The sequence below is a fragment of the Grammomys surdaster genome, unplaced genomic scaffold (assembly GCF_004785775.1).
Source record: "Grammomys surdaster isolate TR1022 unplaced genomic scaffold, NIH_TR_1.0 100, whole genome shotgun sequence".
NCBI lineage: Eukaryota > Metazoa > Chordata > Mammalia > Rodentia > Muridae > Grammomys > Grammomys surdaster.
Genome location: NW_021604579.1, coordinates 14,891,159 through 14,918,748, shown reverse-complemented (window position 1 = coordinate 14,918,748; position 27,590 = coordinate 14,891,159). Strand labels below are relative to the sequence as shown.

General features: G+C 41.1%; 1 protein-coding gene and 1 pseudogene across 1 annotated transcript in view; both read left to right on the top strand.

Moving 5' to 3' along the window:
* Dab1 (DAB adaptor protein 1) overlaps nt 1–27,590 on the top strand; it is a 1,070,329-nt gene that overhangs the window by 245,494 nt on the left and 797,245 nt on the right. The gene's annotated exons all lie outside the window — the stretch shown is intronic.
* LOC114637584 overlaps nt 1–27,590 on the top strand; it is a 75,959-nt pseudogene that overhangs the window by 18,204 nt on the left and 30,165 nt on the right.

Genomic DNA, 27,590 nt, shown 5'->3' with positions numbered 1-27,590 from the left:
TTTTTTGTTAAGCTGGTTATTATTTCTCATTTTCTGAAACTAAACCCTGGAGTGTTCCTGGATTCTGTGTTTTTGTGTATGCTTACTCCTTTGGGAGGCTGATCTTGTCTTGTCTTTAAATACTATCTATGTGTTGACAATACTCAAGTTGGTATCTTCTGCCTAGATTTCTTTACTGAATTAGACATTTCTATATCCAACAACCTACTTAACATATCCACTCAGATTTCTAGTATATATGTCAAAGTCAATATGTTCAAAACTGAACTCTTAGTTTCTCCTCTCACTCCCCCCAAAAAATAGCTCCATCTGAATTCTCCATATTAATGAAGAGAGCTTTATTCTTGCTTTTGCCATAGAATCTGGCTTGGCTCCTCTTCTTCTTTCACACCTAACATCCAGGCTGTCAGCTAATTTTGCATTGTTAACCCCTGTTGCCTGAATGATGTCACTAGGTTTCTTCACTGGCCTTTCTGGACCTGCTCATGGACAAGGACGCACTGATGCAAAGGCTGGTGACTTAGCAGAGAGCAGAATTGAAAGCCATACCTGTGCAAAAGAGTACAGGGGACAGAGTGGTGATCTCATTATGACATTTGCCAACACTGGTGAGTCACTTTGACCTCTTCCTATTATGATGTCTACGGATAAAAGAGGGGTCTGGAATATATATTTATTTCCTAAGGGTGTTATTACAAAGCACTACCACCTGTGTGGCTGAAACAATACAGATGCATTCCCTCGTGATTCTAGAATCCAGAAGCGTGACATCGAGAAGATAGCATTGTTGGTTTCTTCCAAGACCCAGAAGAGGAGGAACTGCCCCAGGTTTGGGCCTGTAGGTTGTCAACTATCTTTTATCTTCTATCTATGCACATCTGTCTCTGTGTCCTTCACCCTGAGACAGTCCCTTCTGATTGCATTTTTTTTTTCTGGGTAATCCTACCCAGGAATATAAGTCTGATCACAAAGTTTCCCAAACAGCCTTTCACACATGAACTGTTGTCTGCCCTCTGACTTCATACCTGTTATTTCCCCAGTCATTGGATTGATTTATTTTTATTTATAATATCTATGATTATGTCCATTAAAAAGTGTTCGGCAAACACAAGGTCTTTCTGATTGAAGAGTGCCAGTTGGATTCTTTGTCTAACCAAATTCTATACTATGTCTACTCTATAATCTTCCCAAGAAATGAATAACTACATCGCACATTGCCTAGCAGGCCATTAACATATTGCCTTCATTTCCATAGACTTTCTCTTAGCCAGAGACTAAGCTCCCTGGTGTGTTGGAGGTGTTTTTGTGCCTTTTGTGTCTTTTGGTCAAACTTTGTCAGCAAGAGCCTAACCTCATTCATATAGTCACAGGGAGGTAAAGATGCGTTGGTCCACTCTGTACTTTATCATCTGTCTCTACACCTTGAATTGCTTCATGGCCTCATTAAACTAGGTTCACTGTCAACTTTATATCACCTGGCTCTCCCCAGTTGTCTGGCTTATATGAAGCACCTTACTTGCTTCTTGTGTTTGAAGGCTTTCTAGATGAAGCTCCAAACAGGGGAGAAAGATTTATTTGCCTGGCTCTTTCCTGTGATGTCACCCTGGGCTGGATTTGGCCCAGATACCACTAGAACTTGTTCTCATCCAAGTTCTCTCCTATCTTTTCACTTCCACATACAGGGTGCCAGAATGCCTATGATCAGCTCTGGATTACTGCTTTAACTCTTAGGACTCTGTTCCTTGGCCTACACCTTTGTAACCAGTAATCCCTAGAGCTATTCTCAAGTGAATGTGCCAACAGTTTGTTGGGCCCCAGATAGACATATCTATCAGTTGAACTGTAAGTGTTCTCTTGAATAGTATATTTAGTAATCAGGATGGTTTTATTCCCTTCCTTTATCACAAATGATCCTTTTCCTCTTCAGTACTGCTCAATTCAACAAGACAAAGTCTGTCTTGAAGATAAGCTTCTAGGCCAACATGGCTCCCTTACTTCCTACCATATCTTATGCATTTTTAGGTATTGATGTGTTGACCTCTGTCTCCTTAGAAGCAAGGACTTCAGGTTATTCACTCTGTATATTTCAAGATGCTACTCATATGACTGATTGATAGAAAATATTAGTTCCTATTCTTTCTGCTTCATCTTATTGCATGTCTTCTTTGTGCCTCTAGCCCCTATTGTCTCATTTTGGTTAAGCCAATGTCTTAAATTTCAGTGACGCTCATGGTGTAACACAGCATGTAATTTGCTGTTGGATAATTTTCTCATCAGACAGAGTTGCTCTGGAGCTAATTTAGGCTGTATCCTCTATTTCAGCCTTTGTCTCGGTTGTAAAAAGCACATCATATTGTTTTAACTTCTGTACTTTTCCCTATGAGACTTTTCCTCCTCACTGAAAGTGAGACTTTATAAAATACCACTCGACACTCATAGCCATCAGCTAAAAGACATGGGTTCAAAACAATTCTACAAGTAGAAAATACTCACCATTTTCCACATGGAGGGGCCTTTTCCTGATCTTGGTTTTTGGCTTCATTGACAGTTACTGTAAAAAGCATTTGAAGAAATCAGTACAAATTGGTTTTCCTCAGCTTTCCAACCTTCTGAGCCTGCAATCAAGGTCACACTAAGACGGTGAATGGGGCTACAAACAGGAGTAGTTCTCAAAGTGGCTGAATAGACAAGGAAGTTAAGTTAGGAGGGAGGAAAGCAACTGTGACCTTTAAGGTACCTGGTCCATGGAGATGGAGAACTGTCATGCTGCATGTCAGAGTATAACCTGGAGGTGGGAACAGAACAGACTGTGTGTCTCAAGGTAGAAAGCATGAAGAGTATTTTCAAACAGAGAAAACAGTGGGAAATGGGTCGTGAATAGAATCCAAGATCAATCCAGAAACAAGTTTATGAACACAGGTACCATGTCTCTCTCTGCAAGGAAAGCCTTGGCATGATCCCAACAAGGCAAGACCAAAGTGAGAAGTAGCTTTGAGGCTATAGCCTGCCTGAGCCCCAGGGTAATGTTAACTAAGGGGACAACACTCCCTGTCCTATTCATCCTCTGAAGCTCTTGTTATGATAAGATTGAGATACAAATGTGAAAACACGAGCAAGCATCAAGCAGGTACTTCACCATAGAACTAAGGTCATGTGCCCAGGCAGTCAGAGTCAGATTAACCATGAATTCCATCTCCACTAAGGATGCATTACCCTGGAGAAAACTATACACAAAGAAATACAAGAAAAAAGTCAACAAACAGCAGACTTAGAGAAGCCATTGTATATCTGAGTTTTAAGTAGGAGAAGAACCATATCCTCAAACAAAGATGCTTGAACCCCCAACAATCTCCTCTTCTGTAATTCCATTTAACCAGGTGCCTATTATAGTTCAGCTTTTTCCTTGGGGCTGAAACATAGCAATTGTGCCTTCTAGGCTACCCATATCTAGAGCCACCACCTATAAGGAATAGACCTTCTTTATCTAGTTCTATTTAAAAAATTCTTGGGAGAAATTGTATTGGCATGGATTCTATGTCTATTCTATGATAAGGGAATGGTACCTTTTTATTAACACTTCCTCACATTGGATAAGGGAAGAGGCTGTTCTTTATTTGTAGAGTAAAAATTATTGAAAGGAACAAAAATAGATAATCACTACAGGGATCTAATTAACACTGCATCATTCATACACACACACACACACACACACACATAAACTTGCATGCATACATGCATATATTCTCCTGTTTTAAGGAATATTACTGTTACATGTGTGCATGGTGACTAGGTTGGTACAGGTCAGAGGACAGCTTTGTAGAGTTGGTTGTATCCTACATTTATGTGTATTCCAAAGATTAGACTCAAGCCTCTAGGTTTGTTGGCAAGTGCTTCACCCACTGTGCTATCTAATCATCCACTCTCTTCTCTTCTTCTATGAGAGTGTCTCACTGTGCATCCTGTGCTGATCTAAATCTCCTGGTTGTCCTTCAGATGATAGCTGCTGAGATTATAGATATGTACCATGCCATACCCAGCCCTAAGCTATGTTTCTGAGACTAAGGCATCTGGACCTTTTAGTATGGACTTTCTCACCCCTCTTTGGAAGAATACCAAGGACAGGACTGGTAGTGAATTAATTAGGGTCCTGGGAGGGAACAGATGGTATACTCAGAAGGATGCTTTAGAGAAAGTACTATTTAAAGACATGTGGGAAGGGTTAAGAACAGACATAAAAGGTTGTCAGATATCTACAGATTGCTGTCAGTGGGCAGTCATTTCTTTGCCCTGAAATAACAGAGTAGGTATCTGATCCCACTGGGTCATGTAGCCATAGAAGAAGGCCAAGAGAAGAGCCAGGGACTTAAGTACAGGAACCCATTCACGCTCAATAGGGCATAAGGAGATGGAAGAACAATAGCCTTTATTGTCTCCATTTCATGCTATGCCCCTCTTTGGCCAGTTCAAGCCAGAAGTCAGAATTTTAAAACTTATTTTTGGTGCATTTCTTTTTTCTTTTCTTTTTATTTATTTATTTTTTTTAAATTTTTTTCGAGACAGGGTTTCTCTGTGTAGCTCTGGCTGTCCTGGAACTCACTCTGTAGACCAGGCTAGCCTCAAACTCTCGAACTCTCAAACTCAGAAATCCGCCTGCCTCTGCCTCCCAAGTGCTGGGATTAAAGGCGTGCGCCATCACTGCCCAGCATTTTTGGTGCATTTCTAAACAGTTGTATAATTGTGGTACAAAGCAATGGAATAAAGGGTGCGAATGGAGTTGAAGGATGGTTTACATGGAGCTGTGTACATGTCAGTCAAGCACAAGCTTATTTAGAGTCAGTCCTGTAAAATGGGACAGTTTATGAGAGTCATAGGACTTGAGGACTAGGAGACCCTTAGGATCACAGACCTGAATTCACAGACTTCTCCCCATATAGCCACTGAGTTTATTTGGTGGCTAGCATGGTGCTATTGAAGAAAACAAGTACAAGTAAACAATAAACAGAAAAGGGCCATAAGTGTATCCTAGTATTATCCCTGTTACCTAATCTCTACCATGGAATGCATTTATTTACGCCTCTTCAAATAATCTGATTTGAAGACTTATCTGAAAAGCTTAGACTCCTCATTTTTCAGATGAAGAAATTGGACTTGGAAAAGGAAGCCATGGATGGAATTCTATCTGAACAGATAAAAATAGATGTTTATAGACCAAAGAACCATTTGCTAACATAGGTAGGGCCGCCTCACACACTGGAGTGAGTCATTTGAATGAGGGTTATGAGCAGATTCCACGTTTTCTATGTGGGCCCAGGAGATGAAACTAGAACAACACAAGACTGATCAAATTCAGGTAAGTGTAAGTCCATATTTTCTGAGTCACTTCCCAAACGGTTGAACTGCCTTTGTAAATTCAGATTTTTTTCCCTTCAGTACAGACAGTCAATTTACTGAACAGAACCATCTCATAGTGAAGATGGAATTGTGGTCAACATTTCCAGCCCTCCTTCTGCTGTGAGTTGAACAGATATTGGGTTGAATTAGGAGGATAGTATGTGTCTTCTTTGGCTTTTTTTTAAAAAATGGATTATCTTAAACTTGATTTTATTTTATTTCTATAGCCTAGAGGCAGAGAGGGCTTTATTTTAACCCCATCTAAGAGTCACCAGGCTTCCTGTCATGAAGAAGCTATTATGCTTGCCTAGCTCCTCTTTGCCTTTTCCACCACAGGCCCTCTCCACCTGCTCCATTAGGGCCCCCTCTTAGTGAGGAGACTAGATTTTCTGCTGTTAGAGAGATAAGCAGCAGAGATCTGGGGCTGTGGAGTCTTGAGGATCCAGAGTATCTTTGTACAGTAAGAACCCAGCTTAAATGCTCTACTGCTCCAGCATCCCCATCCCCATCCCTTTCTCCTCTCTCTCTCTCTCTCTCTCTCTCTCTCTCTCTCTCTCTCTCTCTCTCTCTCTCTCTGACTCTATTCTCCCCCTCTCCCCCATGCCAGTCTTCAGAAGGAAGAAAAAGATTTGCAGAGCAAATAACTTGGATTTGAGACATGATCTGTTATCATTTTCCAGCTCTTATTTCTGAAAATTTTCCTGGAGCAAAGAGGGCTGGGCAGCATAGCTTCTAGCTGGTTGGTCAACTACTCTCTTAAAGTGCATAGAGTCTGGAAGAACAAATGAATGAACCAAAAGGAGGGGGAATGAGTCAATAGATGAAACAAGTGAGCATGTGTGGGGTGAATTTTCCAACTATAAGGGCCTCTTTTGCCCTCTGTAAAGCCACATCTTTCACATACCAGTTTAAAGCCACCTGTATTCTTTAACATGGTCTTTGACATCGTAAGACATAGTTCATGATGTCACAGGTAAATTCAAGGACTACCTACTTGAAGAGTTGTTTGGGGTGCTCCCACTGCTGCTTTGCCTTTGCCATTTCCCCTCATTCAGCAAAAGGAGGACATGAAGCTATAAGCTTAGGTTTACTGTGCATCTACTAAGTACTGGGTACTGTGCTGCTTGGGTTATGGACATTACTTCATTTGCTCACTGAAGTTGGCCCACAAATTAGGTGCTGTTCTCCATTTTCCATATAAAAAAGTGAAAAGCCAGTGATGTCACTTTTCAGAGCTCTGCAGTTAAGAAGTGCCACATCTAGAATGCAATCATAAAACTGTCTGGCCCCGAGGTTTTATTGCTCCTTTCAGCACAGAGCAACTTCTCTGTAAAGAGCTTTGTAATAGGAAGTTTCACAGAACTGAAACAACTGGGTAATTCGGTGTTGATACATTGGTCAGACTGGTAATTTGAATAAGATAGATGAGGCACAAAATTATAGTCATCTCGTCCATTGTACTAATTTAATTTTCCAGGTGAATGTATGCTTCTTTGTGAATTAGGTGACTCCTCCTCCTGGGTCTATTTTAAGAAAGTACTAGGGAAAACATATCCTTTCCTATGTCACCCCACGTCCCCCCTGCCACCAACCCTCATTTTCTTCCTACCATGATTCCTTCCATGATTTTCTCTTGAGGAAAAGAAGCAGATTGAAAACTGTGGTTATATATGTACCCATTAAAATAGATGTTCTGCCTATAAAAATGAACTTGTGCCAGGGTCTAATAAATTACATTATAATGTGCCTGTTCTCTAGTCTGCAGGGGAATCGCTGTGACTCTCTTGATCACAGCAGCATGTTTCTGAGCTGCTCCTTACCTGGCCCAGCTGAGGATTTAATCTACATTCACACCAGAAAGCAAGGTGCCAAATATGAACATGTCTTGCCCTCAGGAAGATGAGTCCATAGAACAAATTAGGGAGTCTAACAACTGCTGGGCCCAATTTATCTGATAGCTTATGTTTATTGAAGATGCTACTGATTCAAAAGAGATTTAACTCTGAAATGAAGAGGGAAAGGAATGGCTGTGTTGAGTTTTGAAATAAGAGATAATTGGATGAGGTGGGTAGCATTGTAGGCAGAGACAACATAAAATACAAAAACATAGAGAGATGAAACAAATCCTGTGTTCTAAGAACTATATGCAGATGAAATACTTTGCAGTGTGAACTGATGCCTTTAACTTACAGACCTTGTTTGATGTATGACGGAGTCCGGGCTTCCATGAGCTTAGTGAAGGTGTAGAGGGGCCTCTAGCAGGGGGAGATTGAGGAGAGCTCCCCTGATAGCAGGAATTGGCTGTAGACATGAGAAGCTCCATGTTTATTTAGCTCAAAGTATAAGACTCAGAACAAAGGAAGTTGTTGCTGGAGAGGTAGCTGTGGAGGGTCTTGGATAGGGAGTTTACAGAGCAGAGGAATAGTTAACTAGTTTGGAATATGTCCTGTCTCACTGCTGATGGGAAAATCAATCATCTGAACCACTTTTCTTTTAGGCTTCCATATGCCAATCAGTCTTAGACATTAAACCTTCCTAATGCTGCAACTCTTTAAGACAGTTCTTATGTTATAGTGACCACCAATCATAAATTACTTTTATTGCTACTTCATAACTATAATTTGGCTACTGTTTTGAATTGTAATATAAATATGTGATATGCAGGATATCTGATATGCAACCTCAAAGAGGTTGCAACCCACAGCTTGAGAATTGAAAAAAAAAAAACAGTATTTTCCAACCAGGAATCTTATTTCCTTACATGGAATATTTGGCAATATTTGGCAATATTTTGAACATCATAGGTGGAGCAACGGGCATATAAAAGTATATTCAGGGATGCTTCTACACACCCTAAAGTGCACAGGTAGCTACTCAAAGAAGGAATATCTTTCCAGGATGGCAATGGTGCAAAAGCAATGAAATATCCTGTTGGAGGAATTAGGTGGACTGTAGGGAGTACTTAATTCTGTTCATGGGTTTATGAGAATTTCCTGAAATTTGAGTAAGTCTCTGAATCTCAGGGCTGCCATCGCTCTACAGATTATTCTGATGGTCACATGCTTTCTAGACCTGCAGTGATGAGGTCAAATTTCTACTCAGCCCTCTACCAGTTCTGGAAAAATTCTTCTCTATGCTTTTGATTTCTTCTTTTGTATAAGAGATAATATCTACTTGAGAAAAGTAGGAGTTTATAAGGATACCCATGCAAACCAAGAAACATAGCAAATGATGCACAGAGGTTATTTAATAACTAGCAATGCCAAGACACCATGACCATGACTAGAGAATCAAGTCCTGAAGATGGCCTCCAAGATACTTTCCAACTCCTTCATTTGCTTTCTCTGTGTACAAATGCAAACTTCGTCAGCTTTATGAGAGAAGTAACCAGGCATGTGGGTCATACAGGGTCCTTGGAGGAAGCCCTTAGCGTGCTTAGACTGGGAAACTTAGCGAAATTTTATCTAAAACAGTTCTGAAGGTAATAAAGGAGTCAGGCAAACCGAGAGGAAGGAGGGCTCCTGGTATATTTGCCTATGGCTGGCAAGGCAAGGAGAGGGATCACTATCAAAGTTTAGCTATAGCCAAATCTATATAGTTGGCTGAGTAGTCATGAGCCTTTTGAATAGCTAGGGAATGCCCATTTGGCTTTACTCTCTCTTGTACCATTTCTTTTACTGATACTCATACTCTGGTTCTCTAAACCCAAGTGGAAGGCAGAGGCCTCTAAGTCAATCCTTCTGATAGACCAGGAGGGGAAGTGGATCTAAGGAAACAGAAAGTATCAATCACAATACAGTTTGAGCTTATAAAGTAGCCACCTAAGAGGTTGAGAACCACAACTTTCCATCAGAGTCAACATGTTAATATTTTATCTCTTTTCAGAGGCCAGTAAGCTCCATACACATAATTTTTTATATCATCTTCAGATCATCTGCCCAGCCACACCTAGACTCTAGATGAAACATGTCTTCATTCTAATAAAGATGCATGACTAAGAAGAGAAGCAAGGGCTGTCCATGTTGCCACACAGAAATGGCCCAGCTTTGGTAGGGAATCTGAATGATTGGATGGAACAGTGGTAATGGGAGCCTGAGGTATGGCTTTGTTACTTACTAGTTCTGTGATCTCAGGGACTTCGTTTCTTCACATGTCCACTAGGGTATACAATATACCAATACAGTAGCACTCTCTAGTTTACAGACCTGTTTGTGGGTTATATGCAATTAGAAGAAATCTGGTACTCACTAACACTGCTGTCGATTTATTATTGATTTGATGAGCTGTTCCTGGGTGCCGACTACGTGCTGGACCTTGAAGTAAAATCAATGTAACTAAGGCAAGATCCATAACTCTAAGAAAATCCCAATAAAGAATAGGGTTACTTGCAGGGGTTGATAGGATGGATTTAAAGGTTATATTAACCTCTTGAAATGGAAGGCAGAGTTTGTATATGTATAGGTTTGGGTATGCATTTTTCAAAAAGTATTCATTAGAATATCCAGGATATTGGGGAACTTTTAAAGGGGAATCCTTGAGATGGGAAAATTATAAATGGACCCAGTAAAACAGGTCTTCCAACCGGAAGACAGCATGAAGTATTCAGCTTGGAGAAAACACAATGGAAGGAGGCCTCGTACCCAGCAACACTTCATGGATATGTTTGGGTTAGGGAGAGAAGTTTCATGAGGAGATATTGGTCCCATAAAGACACTTAACTTTCTGATCTTCAGATACCAGATCTGAAGGTGTCATCAATCAAGGAGCCAACTGAAAACCCACCAGTGGTCTGCCAGAATGGGAAGCCTAGGAGGTCACATTCTGTCTTTAGGTTTTACTCTCTTATGGAAAGAGTATGTGAAGATGCTCATAATGAAAGTATAATGAAGATCTCTCCCTCCCTCCCTCCCTCCCTCCCACCCACCCCCCCTCCCACACAGGAAGCGCCTCTCCCTCCCTCCCTCCCCACATACCGTCCTCTCTCTGTCTCTGTCTCTCTCTCACTGTGTGTGTGTGTGTGTGTGTATGTGTGTGTGTGTGTGTGTGTGTGTGTGTGTGTGTTTGCCCTTCCTGTGTGTGAGGTGCCATGTTTTCACGATTGAGATGCTGTTTTAAGCTGTGGGTAGATGTGTGGATGACTGGCAGGAGGTGTGCTCCTCGTCAAAGGTTGTTTTAACTAACACAAATGTGTATCATTAGACACTTCCACATCATTCCAATAGCCTTAACTTTCACTGAGACTGAGAACCAAGGAAGATTCTCTTTTGGAGTTCTTGAAGGTTCCAGTAAGGGCCAATGATAAATACTAGCTTTAACATTTCTTTACCTAAGAAATCCCAAGGAGAAGATGACACTAATTTTCCATTCATTCAGCACATATGTAGAAGAAACTGAACATGCATCATAGCTACAGTGGTGGATAAAGGGAAGGAGGAATTTAACATTTATTGAATTGAAGGCATCTAATGTGCCTTAACCAGTCTATTGATTTCACAGGAGGATATTATGTTCATTTTTCATTTACAGAATCAGATTAAACAATTTGTCTAAGATTTAAAGTTGTGACCTCTGGAATGTCAGATTTGGATTGAGGTAGAGTTGGTTTTTGAATCTCTGTCCTCTGGCTTTGTATGGGACACACCCATGAGAAGACACATCCTCTAATCTGTGCCCAGTGCAGCACAATGGAGGGAAGAGTATGAATGCTGAAGAGCCAGTCAGGAACTGATATTTTAGCCAAACCCTGGACAGTATGTAACATACATAGGCTGGAAGACAAGAAGGTGGGATAGGGAAAACCTGTAGACAACTATGCCAGTCTTGGCATGGGGAAGGTTAGGGGTAGTCTACCAAGTACTCTGATGGCTGTAGGATCTAAGCCTGGGAGAGTAGATGGGAAGGAATTAGGAATTATGAATTAGGAATATGTGTTATCTTCCAGAGAAACTTTAATGACATTAGGAAGCCCTTGTCTCTTTTCATCAGTCTTAATCTTACCACAAAACACCCATTGGCCCTTTCCAGCAGGTCTCTACATAAATCAGGAGAAAAGTCCAGGTTCCAACATGGCTCTTTGTTACCACAAATCTATATGTGTGTAGTGTGTAATGGATGGTGGGTTTCAGAGATTATATAATAAAATTTTCCTGCCTTTCTCATTTACAAAATGAATCCTGTTCTCTACTTTGATCCTTCTGGCTGAGGTGGGAGGTTCTCACAGTCACTGCTGCTAAATTAGCGGCTTTCTCACTGGTGAACTTCTCTTATGCTCCATGACTTTCCTTTCTGTTGCTACCAACTTTACTTATTATACCCGTGTCATAAGCAGAGGCGTATGGAAGGATGAGGGCCAGTGTGTCAGGATTTTTCATTTAGCTGGCAGTGTCAATGGGAGGTTGGGTTTCAGCTCCATTGACCTGGTTGGCTCTTCCAGCAGTGTAAGAACTTTCCTGATGGTGCCTCTATACCTTTCCATGAAGCACAACCCAATCTACTTCACAGGAGGTCAGTAGTAGCTGCTTAAATAGTAACTGCTGGTATTCATGCTATCACAAAATTGAATGTACCCGTGGATCTGGTTTAGTGTTATATTCTCACTGTTGCTTGATTTTTAGCCATGGATGATTTTTTTCTTAAGATAAAGTCTTGTAATTCCAGATCTCCAGCTCTTGTTTAGTATTTTGTAGATGAGTAGAAACCACACAAGGTTGTAGAAGGCACCTGCTTTTCACAATGGTCCTGGATTATTTATTATTATTATTATCATTATTAGCTATGTGGCCTCTCATGAGTCACAGTATACTTTTGCTCATTATCTCTTTACCTATATAATAGAGAAGGCAATGGTCTCCATCTTAACATAGTTGTGAAATTAACTGACATGATGCAAATGAAAGCATTTTACTCAGTGTCTGATACTTTGCAGTTGCCTAGTGAATGAATGAATGAATGAATCAATCAATCAATCAATAAATCAGTTAATCAACCAGAATTGCAAACTGCTTGTAGTTTAATATATAAGGAAATATGGCAAAGGTAGGCCCCAGACACAATGTCTGAGCAAGATGAAAATGTCTCTATTACCAGCCACAGAGGGAAGACAGTACAGATAGGTAGCTTTGTAACCCCTAGCTCTTGTTCCTTCTAGTTGTTACTCAGATATTCTCTAGTGCAGTATTGTTTTCTGAGTAGTCAAAGTTGTCTCTCTGTGGTCATGTTCACTCTGTAGTGCTGAATAAGGAGAAGAATGCAGAGGGCGTTTGCTTTTCTGGAAGAATGATGCTTGGCAGACATCTTTGCCACCGGAGTAGAATTTGGACTCATAACTACACTGAGCAGCACTTTATCACTGCTAGGTGCTGTCACTTTCACTTTTAGGTACTGCTCCAATTATATCTGCCCTACCTCTTCTCTATAGTAAAGCTGCCCCAGCATCAGGATCTTACTCCTTCCTCTTTGAGTCTTATTTTGAGCTCTGCAGTGGACCTGGCTTATTACAACTACTCAGTGTTTTTTATAAGTGACTAGATAGTTAAGATCATGTTCCCTAGAATGGATGCTAAGTCAGCCTACAGCACAGCTTGTGAGGAATCCTACAACAGAGTGTGTCAAGAGAAACATGGGTCCTCCCTTCATGCATCACAAAGCTGCCCAGAGGGTCATAGCAGCCAAGTAGCTCTCTGATTACTGTCTGCATGTTGAACCTTTGAGTAACATCTATTCACTCTATTGCCCAAGCAGCTCAAAGAGAGGTGTGCGTGCAGGGAGTGGGGGGTGCTCTCTAAATACATAATATTTTACAGGCGAGAAAGCTAAGGCTCCAGATGGCTTAGGCACTTGCCCAAAGTTGCTTGCCCTGTTACTGCATCACAGAGATCACTACAAACTCATTGTGTCCTTCTCATGACTCCTTAGTGCCTATATATATAGGCCTGTGTAGGCACACTCACATGTAGAAGCATCCTCAGTATCTTTAGCAGTATACCCAGTGCACCAGGGAGGGTGGACCACGATAAAAATAACGGCAGATTAGAGTGATCCTCTCTTTGTAATTTCTCTCTGGTCTCACATCCATGAACTCGTTTAGTCTTGGAATAGCTGTTGGAGGCACTGTTGTGACTAATATCCTCTTTAACAGATAAGGAAACAGGCTCAAGGAAGGATAAAGTATGATGCTCTGCCAATCCCTGAGGGTGGTGCAACCTGAGCTCAGTTATTAGCCCTGCAGGACCCACCCCTGAACAGACAGAATGATACAGTCCAAACACTCCCTCCTACCCTATGGGCTGCATCCATCTGTAGAGCCAGCCTTTCTTATTAATGAGCTGTTGCTGGAAGCCTGGACTTGCACTTGAGTCCCAAGCTTCAGAAAGCTGTAGTATATTTTAATTATAGCCACTTGATAATCCTGGTGTGATGGGAGGGAGACAGTCCTATATCAAGTCTAAGAGTCTTGAAGGCAGGGATTGCTGGACATTCATGAATATTCATTGTTATGCTAAACCACAGGCTGCATTTCCCTTCATTCACTATAATGAGATGCTCTCTGCATCCTTTCTAGCTTTATAGCTGCTCATTGGAAGCATGGAAGCATCGATTACCCTTTGCTAGGTTTCCTCCTGCCATCACGTGGGGATTCTGAAAGTCCAGGTGAATCACTAAAGAGATGAAAACCTGACCAAAAACTGGCCAGTAGTCCTCTCTTCCTCAGCTAGTGGCTTCTCTGACTGACACTGTGGGACCGTGTACCTCATCCCTTCTTTGCCTTAGTTTCCACAGTGGAGGTAAGTGAAGGGGAAAGTTACTGAGATGGGATTCTGATATTCAAATGAAATCTCTGGAGCAGAGGCTGGTATTCCTTAGGGCACATTAGCAAGGCAGAACCTCAAAATTTACATTGCTCCCACAAAATCAGAATCTTCCTAGTGACAAGGTATCTAGGATCTATATTTGTAAGCTAAGTACCAGGAGCATCAGGCTAGGAGATAGATTTTTAGCTGTAATCTGCTCTTTTCTGTCCCTATGATTGTGAACAAAGCTCATAACCTTTGGACCACTCTTGCCTTTTCTAAGGGGTGAGAAGATAAAGTGTGGATATTATAGAATCTATTTGAGGGAGGTGAGGTCTTTACAAATGCAGAGTAATAAGCAACAAAATGCACATCTTCCTTGAAATTTAAACAATGTCTTCTGTGACAGTGACGTGTACAATAAATTAGGCACATGTCTATGCACACCACAGTCCTCAATGATCAGAGACACAGAACCCTGGAAACAGGACATTTCTCTCCATCTGCAACAAAACTCACAGTCTCTAGTGTTTAAGAAGGCTTAATTACAGCCACTCAATAATTCTAGAGTAGTTGAGGAAAGGGTTGCCTATATTATCCATTAGAATTTGAGGGAAGGAGCAGATAGATAGCCATGAATATTAATCGCTATGCTAAATTATGAGTTATATGTCCTTTGAATTCTTTGAGTGCGAAGGTAAATATACATTTAGCCTCTTATAGAGTTCTAATTGGTTCTGTGTAAATCCAACCTTTCTTCTCTCCATTGCTGTCATGGGACTGGACATCAGTAAATAATGTTCATATCTTAAATGGTTGTGATACCACATTATATACACATAAAATTGACAGAGTTACTCATGGTTTGCTGTAAAGCTGCGAGTTGTTCATTTCTTTGGCCCATGTACTTTTCAGAGGTGGGACCAAGCAGTGAAGTTGCAGAATTTAGTCAAAGGCCATACCTCAGTGGGAAAGCTGGTCCCACCCTTCTCTACCCACAGGTGTTTTCTTGGATTCCTAGGTCTGTCCTTCCCACATCTGTGCCAAAGGATCCTGTTGTGCAAGGGGGCTGTGGAGAAGAACACACATGTGCATTGTGTCCTTACTGGAGAGATTGGACTTGGGGCAACACCATGGCTCTGCCTTTATAAACCAGGGTGCTGGTTTATCATGGAAGAAATCAGAGCTCTAAGCTGAGTCCTTGAAGACAAGGATGAAGCTGATAGATAAAGGCAAAGGTAGAGAGTGGCTAGAGTAGAAAAGAGACCCTCTAGAAGAGTGAGCACCCCCAATTGTATTAATTACCCTCTGTGGAGACATCAGTCAGCACCAGCTGAAGCTGGCTGCAGGGGTGGATCTCTTAGGCTTAGGGTTTAACTTCCGGAGAGCAAGCAAAATAAGCTATTTCAGAAGTTGCTGTATAAACGAGAAAAAACATGCTCTTCCAAGTAGAACAAACCTCAGTCTACATATCTGTGAAGGTAGTCTTTGAATGGCTTTCTGTAATGGTATTGGAAACAGAATGTCTGGTAGGGAAGCAGGCATGAGGGAGGAGTTCTGCCATGAAAGAGGAATCCTACTGATTGGGATTCAGAGAACACTAGGATGAGGAGACCAGACCTATGATCCTACATTGTGAAGATGGAGGAGAAGACAGACACCAGTGGACAAAATGAGGGTCTTAGCTAGGATCCACCACTCCAGGACCCTGATCTCAGAACATGTGAAGATTTTTTGTTTGATTACTTGCTTTGTTTTTTAAGCCATCCAGTCTCTAGTAATTTGTTAGAGTATCTCAAAGTGACCAAGATGTTCACCTATGAGAAATTTGTTTGAATAACATTATAAAGTGATCATAACTGGGACATTGAACACATTTGGCTCAGCACTCAGCAAGAGATGGCAAGGTAAGAGGACAGAAGGGACTAGATACTCCACATTAGTCCACCTAGAGGCTGGTAAAAAAGAATCACTGAGAAGCAGGGGATTAAGACTCAATCTGTTAGCCAAGGGCTTTGATGGATGTGTTTGCATGCCAGCAATAACTTTCAAAGTGTGTGGTTTTCAGTGTTGGATAATGTTGGGTTCATGGTTTTTAAAAGTGACCAGGGTACTTACAGAAACCTAGGAGTGGGGCTAATGTACTAGAATCTTTCCAGGTCTCTTCCAGTTTCTGTCCCCTAGCTCCTTCGGGTCCCTGTCTCCTGTCTATATCCCTGCTGTCTCCTACTGATGAATCTCCAGTGCTCAATGGAGTTTGATGTGTTTCCCAAGGCTCACAGACTTGCAGACCTAACTCAGCTCTATCCCTTCTGTTGAGAACAGTTGTGATGCCCATCTTCTGCTCTAACAAAAGAGACATCAGCTAAGAGATTCCAGCATGTCCTAATGGGTGTGACTAATCATCATTTTCAGGTGGCTTTTACCGCTCCTCACCCTATCCTAGCACCTATCATAGCACCATGGATGCATCCTAGCATCCATGCAGAAACAATTACAATGGGCTCCTTCCCTCCATGGCTACACTTCATAGACATCACCACACAGACTGAATATCTGCCAGCAATACTTATGTATGGCTCCTGCACATATTGACCAATCACAAACTATATGCCCAACTCAACTTAACCACAGGAATCTCATCTAAATAAGACAAGGTTTCTATCTTCCTGGGGCTTCTGCTTTTACTGAGCAGCTTACAATCAGAACATTAAAATGATAACAATATCAAATAGGGACGATAAACACTATCAGTATGGTGGGCTAAGGGTTGTAGGAAGAGGTTATTAGTGTTTGAAATTGTCTGGGCCTATGCTTAAGCAAGAAGTAGGAGACATGTAAATATATGCCCATTAGATCAAGGGAGGAGGTGATACCAGGTCCTTGGGTGGGAACACATCCATCATGTCACGTACGAGCAAGGAGATCAATATGGCTGGAGTCTAAAGACCTGGTTCAGAGCACAGGCAATCAGGTAGGGTTGGAAGCTGTAAGACCCTGGCCACGATGAAGTTTTAGCCTCTTAAAGAGAATTTGGGTTTAACCATAATGAAGGTAGGAAACAGGATGTACTCTGTACCTTTAAAAGGATGGATCATAGTGAGGAGAAGAAGCAGAAGAGAATCAGGAATTGGGGCCTAAGTCAAAATCATGGGGAAGAACTGACCATTTCTTGGACTAAAAGTACATTGATCAACACATGAGCTGAATGAAACATCACTGAGTCTCAGTCTCCAGCCCATGAAGATGCAGGGGTAAAGCCCTTGGCAGATGTGTGTGCGCTGGCTGTGTGAGACTCCCCACATCCCAAGGTGGGATATTTGCTTATCAAACTGCTCTGGAACAGTTTACCTGCGGGGTTTTACATTCCACAGACAGATTCTTTGGTGACTCAGGCAACATGCTCATTTTCTAGATGAGAACACAAAGGGTTAGGATGGTTGATTGACAGCCCAATCATACTTCAAGACAGATTTAAAAAATGAAGATCCAAATGACTCTTCTGATGATTGAGCCCATGTTTCTATGTTCTTTCGTAAGATATGTTCCTTCATCTGAAAAAGCCATGGACTTCTTTAAGCATGCCCCTCTAAGTCAAGACAATTTGTTGGACATTGTCCTCAGCATGGAGCCCAAGATAGCAGGGGGTTGTCCAAGAAGAAAGGACATGCTTAGGGCTGCTTTTTTTGTGTACCCAGATCATTTTTCTAATGGATACCCTTGATTCTGACCACTCAACTTCTTTTGTCTAATTACAGATCCACTTTGTAACTTGTTTTTCTCTTCTGTAAAATGGGGCCTTTTAACCTTCTTGTCAGAAACACTATAAATCCAAGAGTAGTGAATTCAGCGTTTCATTAGTTCTGAGTGAATGACAGTTCACTACTCTGTCCCTTTCCTCTTGCTGACCGGTACCACTCACTTCTGTGTAATAATCACAGATGGCGACAGACTTTATTAAACATTCCTCATAATCATCCTCATTTCTATGTAACAATCTCAGATGGGGACAGACTTTATTAAACAATCCCCATAATAATACTCAATATCTATTAGCCACTAGGCAAAGAACTGTGATCCAGCTTACATTAATTTCCTGAGTTAATCTTCACAGGAACTCTGAAAGGTTTTTGTTGAGACTATTGTCCCCATTTTGCAGATAATGCAAGGGACAGCATCACACTGTTTCAAGAGATTACATGGTTGGGGAGTAGGGTCAGGCACCAAATTCTGTCCCTCTTTCTGCAGATCAGAAGGGTGCTGCAGACCATTGATATTCCCTGCCCCTTGTGGCAGCGAGAACTGTGCTGTTTAGCCAGGCTGCTTTGGTAATTATCCTCCACAGCTGACATTAGTCAGCATCCGGCCTGAAGCTGCTGGCTGGGGAGTGTCTCTCAATTAGGCTGGGAGTTTAACTTCTAGAGGAGAAACAAGAAACAGAATCTAAGAAGTTGCTAAGTGAATGAAATTGAAATTGCCAGAGATGACTTGCCTTAGGGGAGACAGACTTCTCACTTCCCAGGTCACAGAAATTTTGTTTTCTCTCTCTCTCTCTCTGGCAGAGTGCTGACCCAGCAGAAGCCATGCAGCCTTATAGCTGGCTCAGATGGAAACTTTAAAGGGTCTGAGAAATTTGAAGCAAATACCAACAGAAGGATTCCCAGTATGGTGTCCTCTGTTGCAGGGTGACATTGTAGCATGGTGTCTTCCATCACAAGAGGGCTCTGGATAGTCCTGTGAGCAGGCATGTAAGAGTTAGGCTGACATGGGTTCAGATCCTTCCTTTATCTGCATGATCTTGATCAGATGTTTCATCTGTGGAAAAAAAAGTAGCATTCAAACTGATGGAAAGTGTTGCTGAGAATGCTATACCAGATCATGTTAGCACACTGGAGCTGGGCTCATGCTCCTTGTTGGAGGGGGTGCACACAAAGAGATTGGAATATGAACAGTTCATTTTATTTATGCCAGTTATTATGTTAATGCTATCAACATTATCAGAGTACAACTTTGCTTTCTCCTAATCCACACATCCGAGAATATTTTACAAAAACAAATCTTCAAAATTCTGCCTGTAGGTATTCAGGTATCAGGCTGGGGAGACATCAGTTGTTCATGTGCCTGCAGGACAAGCACAAAGCTCTGAATTCAAATCCCCTCCCCAACACACACATATACACACAAGTGAAACACTGAAGTGGAGGCATGTACCTGTTACCCAATGGCTATGGGGGCAGACAGGTGGGTCTTTGAAGCTCATTGACCAGTCTGCCTAGCTGAATCAATAAGTCCATGTCTTAAAGATTAAAGGTGGAAAATGATCCAAGAAAAACAACCAAAGTTGACTTTAAACCTCCACATGAACATGCACCTAACAAAGATACAAACAAGCATACACACACTACAAACCATGTCATGCAAAAATATTCTCAGATATCTTAGACATCTGAATAATCTATGTTCACAATGAGATTCTAAGATTTGCTTACCAAAATGATGAAAATTAAGATGACAGGCATCTCATATGATGGCAACTGTGAAGACCGTGAAGTTGTGAAATAGTACAATTTGCAAAACTAGACTAGTGCCCATTCTGTAGCTGTGGCATTGTCATTTCCAACGAGAAGGTAAACATGTATCTAGAAAAGATTTTAACCAAACTATTTATAGCAGATGATTTCATTCTGGCCACAGGCTGAAAGCAGCTCAGGTGTCCATTAATATAAGAATGGGAGAAAAATATACATATGAATACATCTCAAAAAAAGAACAAATTATTGATAAATATAACATCATGGGTGAATCTCAAAATGTACTGAACAAAAGATGACTTATAAATGGCACACATACAGTGTGATCCTGCCTATGCAAACTTCTAGAATAGGCAAGGCTATTATGGAAACAAATACAGTCTTCCAGCTCTGTCCCAGCCACTGAATAGCCTGAAAGAGAAGTGAGGTCATAGGCTGTCTCTAAATAAGAGAACACAGAACCACAACTTACCAGAGTATCCGTGCCCAGCCTCAGCTGTGATTCTCTCTCCACCCCCCTTCTCTCTCTCTCTCTCTCTCTCTCTCTCTCTCTCTCTCTCTCTCTCTTTCTCTCTCTCTTCTCTCCTGCTTCCAGTCTTAGGGACAGTCATTGTCTATAGGTTTAGTGTATACAGCTGTGATTTAAGAAAAAACAAAACAAAACAAAAAAATAAACAGCGGGAGACTGAGTCATAGGGAGGCAACTACACTTTTATAAATGTTGTCGCTAATAACTTGACCTGGTTCTCACTTTCAATATTAGAGAAAATTCCATAAAGCTTTCATCATGAGGTGAGATTAGATGGGTTTTCTTTGTGTGTTTATTTGTTTGTTTGTTTGTTTTTTAATCATACAAGAACATTCTGTTTTACTTAACATAGCCTCACTTCAGAAAAGACTAACAAGCGTCTAATTTGCTTAGTTTTTATCAGAGCAATCTGGAGGATGTAAACTACCTTACTCTACTTAGATCTAGCTGTCTATACAAAGAAAAAGAAAATGCTAAAAAATCTAGTCCCAGGAAGATATTCTCTCTCACTTTAATACGAAGGAGGAGGAGGAAAAAGAGGAGAAGGAAGAGGAGGAGGAGAAGGAGGAGAAAGAGGAGGAGGAGGAGGAGGAGGAGGAGGAGGAGGAGGAGGAGAGGAGGAGGAGAAGGAGGAGGAGGGACTGTAAAGCATGTGTGACAAGTCCAGGGAGCAAAGGCTCACAAAAGACCAAGGTCTAACTACAGAATTGTTCAAAGCTGCTCCATTCATCTTAGCACCACAGAACTAAAGGCCTAATGAGAGTGTTTCCTTTCATTTGGTGCACATGTTTGCCTATAAGGAAAAACCCACTTGGTGAACTATACAGATGAACAAATGGATGGGGAAATGGGAGTAGAATGAAAGTAGAGAGATGGAAATTCTGTGAAGATAACTAAAAAAATACCCAAGATCAAAGTAGAAAGTAAGAATTCCTCTAATGAACTTAGCAGTGGTCCAGGATGCTGAAGAAAGGATCTCCAAATAAAGGATGTATCAGCAGAAACCATTGACAGTGAAGAACAAAGGATGAGAAAATGAGACCTACTGTCCAGGGACTGTACCATGCTATACAAGGTGTACACTCTACATAATAGGGAAGGATGAAGTAGATGAGGTTTATTTTCTGATATAAAGCACTTGTCCCCCTAATGAAATGACATGGTGCCATTTGAAGGTGGACGTTCATTAGCAGTAAATGTCTGCTGCTTACAGACAGGTATTCAGTAAACTAAGCTTTGTAAGAAAGGGAAGAAAGTAGAATCCTATAATTCTCACTTGAAAAAATTAGTCGCAATAAGAGAGGTGTCAGAACTAGGAACAATGAAAATAAAAATAACAAATAGATAAAGTGATGACAGTTAAGGTAGATAATATCTCAACTATCTCAGGACTCATTGTGGATGGCAATATTTTACATATTGTAAATTTTTGAAGATTCATTGAAAGAGTGAGTTAAAACATATGACCCAACTATATGTTGTCTACAAGAAACTCATTTCAAATATGGACAGAAGTTGTTGTACCATGCTGACAGTGACCCGAAGGAAGTGGGTATCACCATACTAATTTCATATAGAACAGATACAGAGGAAGAAAATTTGCCAGAGTTGAAATTCTATAAAGCTACTTGGACAACTTGTTCCAGAAGACTTTATATCTGTAACATGTATACACCTAGCAGCAAAGTAGCAAACTAGGTTGGAAAAACCTAATGAAGTTAAGAGAAGCATGTGAAATTACAGCTGTTGGAGACCTCGGTGCTCCTACATCAAAGACAGAGCCATCACAAAGGAAGAACACATTGGACCCAGCAATACCTTTAATCAGAAGGATGTAATTGTCATCTACTAACTACTTTGTCCTATAACAACAAAATACACCTTTGCAGGCTCCCATGGGGTGCTCATGAACATAGATGCCATCTCAGGCCTCAAACATGTCCCCATAAGCTTTAAATAGTAGAAATTTACAAGGTTTGTTTTAGAACACCATGAAAGTCAACCAGAAATCAAGAACAGGAGGCTAACTGCAAGTTCCCCAAACATGCAGAGATTAAACAGCATGCTTCTAAATAATACATGAATTGGGGAAAATAAAACTCAGTTGAAATAAAATAGGATGAAAATACAACTTATTATAATTGCTAACTGAAGCAAAGGTGGGGCTTCGAGAGGTACTCATGGCACTGAATATGTGTCCTGGAAAAGAGGAAAGATCTAAAATCAAAAAGTTTAAGTTTTCCCCTTAGGAAACTAGAAAAGGAAGAAAAATAAGGCCAGGTTAGGCAGGGGAAGAACAATAAAAACTAAAGCAGACATCAGCAGAATTCAAAACAGGAAGCCAATAGGGCAAATTGTAAAGACACAGGTAGTGGTTGCTATCAGGCCTTTATAGGGTTTCACATCACTCAGCCCTTGTTCATTTACTCTCCAGTAAAATGAAGACACAATGTCATTCTCTTGTGATATCTGTCCCTTAAACTATGCAACACACACCAACAGGGTAGAAGTGGGAACAACCCTCTCCAGACACCAATGCTGATGCTGTGATCTTGGACTTTCCAGGCTCCTAGGCTGTAAGAGTCCAATTAATTTCTCTTTGTTACAAATGACCTACATTGTGACATTTCATTATGGTAGAATAAACTGACTAAGATAAATGAAAGATCAAATGCCAGTCACTATGGAGAACCATGAGAAAGCTCATTCATTGGCATTGTGGAAAATAGTTGGCAAGGGTTTGCTGTTGTTTTGTTTTAGAAATGCTCATGTCAGATAATACAGTACTTGTTTGTCTTTGTATTTGTACAAAGATGTTGAAAACAATGCTGTGCAAAAATCTTTGCAAGGTTGTTTATAAGACTGTTATTGTAATTTCTGAACTTGTAGCAAACTAGATGTCCTCAAATGATATAAAACTCATGGTATATCCAGAAAGTGTAATTTTACTTGGCATTCCAAAAATAAGCTATCAAACCATGAAATAATGTGGAAGAAATACAGATAAAAATTACCAAGAAAGAAAGAAAGAAAGAAAGAAAGAGAGAGAGAGAGAGAGAGAGAGAGAGAGAGAGAGAGAGAGAGAGAAGGAGGGAGGGAGGGAGAGAGGGAGAAGGGAGAGAGAGAGAGAGAGAGAGAGAGCAGCTTGAAAAGGCTACATTTGATGTTGTTTCAGATTTTATGACACTCTAGAAAAGGGAAGTCTAGAAAGTCAATAGAAAGGTCAATGTTTGCCAAGGGTTAGGAAAGAGACAAGATGTAGAGGTAGGGCTCAAACTAGCTGTGCCAGTTTCCACCTTTGTGGCCATTTATTATTTAAAGCTGCCAGTACGGAGGAGACACTTCTGGAATGCAGAAGACTTTTAGTACAGTGAATCAATTATTAAACTATAAAGGATGATGATATTATAATGCACAGAATAAACAAATACATTCTGTTGGAAGCTATGGTATTCATGTGATTACTGCATCCCAGTGTACGTTCACTGATGGTTTCCAGTGTAATACTGTAGAGGAAACACCAGTAATGGATGCTGGACAGGATGGGTCAGAGGGTATTGATATGTCTCTGTGTCTTCGTCACAATATTGTTGTGAACCTAAAACTATTGTAAAAATATAAAATGAAATTTTTTTAATGTGTAAAATAATTTTGACCTCTGAAGTGGTTAGAGGTATAAAGAAGAATGCATTTGAGAGAAATTTCTGGAATATGAAACATTAGACACTTAAGAAGAAACTGGGTTATTCAAGCATATGAATTTGTCAACAGCTTTTAACTCTAAGTAGGAAAAAGCCTGGAAACAAATGTCAAACTCTAGTTAACAATACATGTTCTGAGATTTAGAAGGCGTGTACAGATGTCTGCCTGTCCCCTTCAAAATGGGCTGATGGGTGGCCGTAGAGATGGACAGATGAATATACACACAAAATACAGAAGTAAAATTGTGGATGTTCAGTTAAAAAGTCTTCTGTGGATTTGAACATTTTCATTGAGGGGAAAGAAAAACCAGCTCCCTGGACAGTTTACCTCTGTCTACCTGAAGAAGAAATTCTAAAGGTCACACTGGGAGCCTGAAAAAGGCAGAGTGTTTCAAAGAGCAAACTTTGAAATTCCTTGTGTCTCAAGCTTTCAAGCCCTCCATCAGAAGGCACAGCAGCCTAGTGAAGGAATGAAATTAGAAGTTCACAGTTTTTCATGCCAACACCTCTAGAAAGTGGTTGCCAGAATTTGGTACTTTGCAGTTACACTGGCAGGCAGGTATGGTCCCCTATAAGCCCAGTGGTTTGAGTTCATTCCTTATTCATTGTGTTAACAAGAGTCAGTGAGGGTGTGCCTCTCAGCTACAAAACATCTGACTTCTGTTCTAGGACTTCACAGTCTTATGGCTCAGGAGACAGCTGTCCAGCTGGGGAAAGGTGCCTGACTTTTACATCTGAAGAGAGAGAAAGTTCTTCGGGTTCAAGAAGGAAATTTATGCTATAGTACTTACATTATAAGCTATTTTGGAGGGGTACAAGGTGTCATCACCAACATCATAGCACAAACGAGGAGAGGTACCTTGAGTCAGGTAACTTGAGAGTGGCAGAGGCAAGAGTGGAACCCAGGCTTTCTGGCTCCTATGCTTGTACACAGCTTCCACAGCTGGGTAGAAATTGTTTATGGTGGGAACTATATATCTTTTGGCCTGAATTCTAAATGTCCCCTAAAGACCATATGTGAAAAATTTGGTCTATAGCCTGTGATGTGATTGGGAGGTTGTAGAACCTTAGAAGCCTGGGGCTTGTGGAAGGAAGTGAGACTGTGGCCTAGTAGGTTAAGTTAGGCACTAATAGGAGGAAGTTAGGTTTAGGGGGGACATACCATTTAGGTAGCTACTGAGATCCTTTGGAGACCTTGTTCCTTCCCCCTTCTACCACCATGAAGTAAGCTGCTTCATTCCACCACAAGTTTCCTCTGTGCTGTGCTGTGCTACTACAGTGTGCTGTGTTACTACAGGCTCAAAGAGACAAGATTAACCACCATACGTTACAACTCCACACCATGAGACAAATAGAACCCGTTTCCTCCTGTTCAAGTTGTTGTTCTCAGTCATTTTGTCTCTACAACAGACTGATGAGTAGTACCTCTATCCACCCTTTCCTCTTTCAAATTTGAGGCTAAGTGGGATTTTAGGGTCTCCTAAGATCCTACCCAACAAATGACATCATTTTGAGGAAGACTTATATTTCCTAATCTATAAACTTAAAAAAATAATAAAACAGGCTTCCTGTAATCAGTTTGTGCTTATAGTCACATCTGATGCTAGCATGTGGCTTTGCCATTTGCAGAGTATCCTCAGGTACAGCTGTTGGCTTAGAGTTTTCAAAACCTTCTTTAATAAGGGTTCTTAAACACCTTGACCTCCCTTCTCTTCCACCAACCCCTTGAGGTGGTGGAAAAGAGAAGTTATTAAGACATGGGGACGTGCGCTTGTTTAGAAAGAGTTTGGGGATGATTTCGATCTTCATCGACAGGACATCAGCAGTTCAGTCTGCTAGCAAATCACCACACATGAATCAGCAGCTGCATTCCAGTCTACTCGGCAGACTCTACACACGAATCAGCATCAGAATAGCATAAGACGTTCTTTGGCGAGTTACTCTCTATGAAGTCATGACAGGCAAAGATCAGCAACACAGTGCAAGACCAATCAGTGGCAAAGCATCATCATCAGAGAGTAGCGAAGCAGCACAAGGTGAAACAAAGCCCAAGCCTTGTCACATTACCGTGTGTGGTCATATTTATATCCTTCCTAAGCGTTATGCATCGTTTCATGTATCTGCTTTAGCAAAACATCCTCTCACCTGTATCTTCTTCAGCAAAACATTTTTTCATGTGTCTGCTTTATTCTAAACATCCTTTCCCATATCTGCCCTAAGCAAAACATCATTGGACATAACTGAACTTCCAAAGAAATCAGAAATTTCCAGTTCATGCAGCCTTATATAAGCCTCTCAATTACCCTGTAAGTCAGATTAGGATCGTTATTTCCAACAAGCCTAAGGGAGGCCCAATGGTTTGACCAAGGTTACACATCTGGGTTAGAGACAAAGGGAGGATTCCCATCCTCCCAGAAGCCCTGTTCACATGGCTCCCACATGACCTGTTTTTCATCTCAGTCTGGCTCTAAGCCTCTGAGCCTACCTAATTTACATATGAGATCATGCAAGTTCTTGGGAAGTGACCAATATATAATGTGTAGCTAATATGATAAAGAACAAGTCCACTTTTGTTACAAAGGAAGGGAACTCTCCAGAGGATCATAATAGTCAGGCCCCTCTCTGTGGAACTCAGAGAGTTTTATGGGCATTGGGAAACAATCCATCCTCACAATGGACCATTGGGCCTGGCAACTCCCGATGTTCTCACCATTCTGTGGAGGGGGAAAGGATATTAAGAGATTTGGCCCAGGGTCACCAACATCCAGGCTGTAAATCACACAGTCTCAGTGGCAGCATGAGGAATGGAAGCAGGACTTTGGAATAACCATCCTGAGAGTTGACGTTGTACTCTGGCTCTTATGTATGTAATGTGTTTTTAAGTACCCTCAAGAGCTCGTGTCTAGGAGCAGAAATTGATGTCACACATGTCAGCCTTGACACTCATTATCGAGTCCCTTGTTCAAGGTCAAAAGGAAATCAGAGAAGGATCATGAGGACTCTGTCTTCTTTCTTAGGGTTCTGCCCATCATTTGAGGGATGACCATAGTCTTGTAGTTTGGTAAGTTCTGGTCAAGTCTGTTCCCTTCCTACAGTCAGACCTCTGGTTAAGGATGCAGAGTAAGGAAGAATATTAGCTTTGATAAGGATTGCAGCCTGCCTTTAACTTTATGACCTTGGATGAGTTGCTTTCTACCTTTGAGTATTCGTTACTACTCCAGGAATGACAGTCAGAACAGATAACATTCTAGAACAATGAAGAAAGGCAAATTCCCATACAGAGGCCTTGTGAGCATTTTTCTAGTCTGTGATTGGGAACACAAGGACTACGCTGTGTGCTCAGTGTGCTGTATCTGGCCCAATTCTTGACAGGAGAAAGGCGCTTGATGGATGTGGAATGAGTGAATAAAAATGGCACAGCCCTGTGGCTTAGGATGAGCAATGTTGCTCTGAGTTCTGTTGGTAGCTTGCATGAATTTCAAGCGTGACCCATTTCAGGCTGGAACCTCTGGCTGTTAGTCATCCCCGAGACCTGTCAGCATATAATCACTCGTGTCAAAGGTTCCCATGACATAGAAGGCCAAGACTTTTTCTCTGTATCCAGAGGTTGGAATGATTGATGTGCAAAGTTAGTGAAATAGCAAGGGTC